At 46.6% G+C, this 2,500-nt stretch overlaps 1 protein-coding gene across 1 annotated transcript in view; it reads right to left on the reverse strand.

Moving 5' to 3' along the window:
- Positions 1–2,500, reverse strand: part of LOC308159719 (protein bicaudal D homolog 2) — a gene marked incomplete at its 5' end in the record, with an annotated part of 28,335 nt that overhangs the window by 4,630 nt on the left and 21,205 nt on the right.

Genomic DNA, 2,500 nt, shown 5'->3' on the forward strand with positions numbered 1-2,500 from the left:
AACAGTTGAGAATGGGAGAGTTGGTTGGTGGACTGGTTGAGAATGGGAGAGTTGGTTGGTGGAACAGTTGAGAATGGGAGGGAGGGATGGGTTGGTGGAACAGTTGAGAATGGGGAGAGTTGGTTGGTGGAACAGTTGAGAATGGGAGAGTTGGTTGGTGGAACAGTTGAGAATGGGAGAGTTGGTTGGTGGAACAGTTGAGAATGGGAGAGTTGGTTGGTGGAACAGTTGAGAATGGGAGAGAGTTGGTTGGTGGAACAGTTGAGAATGGGAGAGTTTGGTTGGTGGAACAGTTGAGAATGGGAGAGTTGGTTGGTGGAACAGTTGAGAATGGGAGAGTTGGTTGGTGGAACAGTTGAGAATGGGAGAGTTGGTTGGTGGAACAGTTGAGAATGGGAGAGTTGGTTGGTGGAACAGTTGAGAATGGGAGAGTTGGTTGGTGGAACAGTTGAGAATGGGAGAGTTGGTTGGTGGAACAGTTGAGAATGGGAGAGTTGGTTGGTGGAACAGTTGAGAATGGGAGAGTTGGTTGGTGGAACAGTTGAGAATGGGAGAGTTGGTTGGTGGAACAGTTGAGAATGGGAGAGTTGGTTGGTGGAACAGTTGAGAATGGAGAGTTGGTTGGTGGAACAGTTGAGAATGGGAGAGTTGGTTGGTGGAACAGTTGAGAATGGGAGAGTTGGTTGGTGGAACAGTTGAGAACGGGAGAGTTGGTTGGTGGAACAGTTGAGAATGGGAGAGTTGGTTGGTGGAACAGTTGACAATGGGAGAGTTGGTTGGTGGAACAGTTGACAATGGGAGAGTTTGTTGGTTAACCGGATGAGTTTGGACTTAACAACTCCTAAACAATCTCTCTGGCAAGGCGCATCTTATATCCTAGTTTTGTCCAAATGTTGTCCAATCCGTGTCATTTTGTCAAATGCCGCATCTGTATGGCAAGAACCAATATTCAGTCACTTAGACTCAGTCACCTCAGATGGCCCCATCTGCTAAATGTCATGTCAAATGTAAATGTTAATATGATGTATGAGTTGTAGATGAACGAGTTGAGTGGGTGCTCGACTTTCAAAAACTCTGCACAACACTCTGCGTAACATAACCTGTCTTCTGTAAAACAAACAGCCCCACCCCCTGAGTTCACGGTTAGGTTTCACACGGATGGTTTCACACGGATGTACCGTAGCACCTTTGTGTGTGAAAGAAGATCCAAAATCCATATGCCGAAAAAAAAAAAAAAAGGCAGAAGCGGAAACCAGCGGCGTGTTCTAGCATCAACGTGTCTCACCTTGTCATCACTAAACAGGTACTGTACAAACTAACCTTTACAATGATAACTCCTCGCAAGGCTCAGAGGAAGTTCACGCTAAAGGTCATTGTCAAGAGACGTGGGACGACATGCATGGAAGATTTTTCGACACCCACGCAGACAAACTTTCCCAAGGAATTGTGTCATCATCGCCCCTTTATAAGTAACCAAGTATCTACATGACTGACATCAGTCTCGGAGACAGGAAGCTTTCACCCACGTGTGTCCACAAAGTTAAGGGACGTTAGGCTCTAGTTAAGGGTACGTACGTAACCACGACAACACAGAAAACCAGTAGAAAGAGGATATCGGTTTCAAATCAATGATTTGTGAAAAGAGGCGTAGATGACGTCAAGGAAGCGGAATCTCCTGATTAACCTGGAGACATCACGTCCCTCGGTTAGTCCGGCTGCGCTGAGCACAAGCAGCTAGCTACGCCGTAGGAACAAACAGTTAGATGCCACGACACTGACCTTGTAGGTCACCTACAACATGGTGGGTCATTGAAACCACTTAATGGTTGTCAAAACAAGAGAGATCTGCCTGTCACCTAAAACCTGGTGGGTCCTGGAAGCCGTTTAATGGTTGTCACAACAAGAGAGATCTACCTGTCACCTGAAAACATCGTGGTGGCTCATTGAAACTACTTAATGGTTGTCACAACAACAGAGAACCTGTCCATCACCTCCAAACATGGTGGGTCCTGGAAGCCATTTGAATGGTTGTCACGACAACAGAGAAGAGCGAGTAGGACAGTGCTCTCTAGCAGGGGATTGGAGCCCGACAGGACACCACTCCAGGATATAGGTCAAACAACATAATGTCCATACCGAATGTCCCCTTGAGGGTCAATAAAAGTACCTACCTACCTAAGGTTACACTTTAACTGCTCCTCCTGAGACATCTACTACCCCCCAGCACTGCGTCTCCTGAGACACACGCTTTTCCCCTTTACTGTGTCCCCTATGACTTCTACTGCCCCCCTTGTAAAAAACCTTTTCCCTCTATCACTGAGACTGCCAATGGTCCCCGGCCTGAGCTAGATTACTCTTCCTGCTACGACTGGTGGATTGATGATTCACTTGCTTAGTCAAATGTATTGATTGTAAGTCACTTTGGAATAAGGCGTCTGCTAAATGCCAAAAATGTAATGTAAATGTACCTACCTACCTATCCATCTATCCACCCATCCAC

The sequence above is a fragment of the Nansenia antarctica genome (assembly GCF_963989245.1).
Source record: "Nansenia antarctica genome assembly, chromosome: 6".
Lineage (NCBI taxonomy): Eukaryota > Metazoa > Chordata > Actinopteri > Argentiniformes > Microstomatidae > Nansenia > Nansenia antarctica.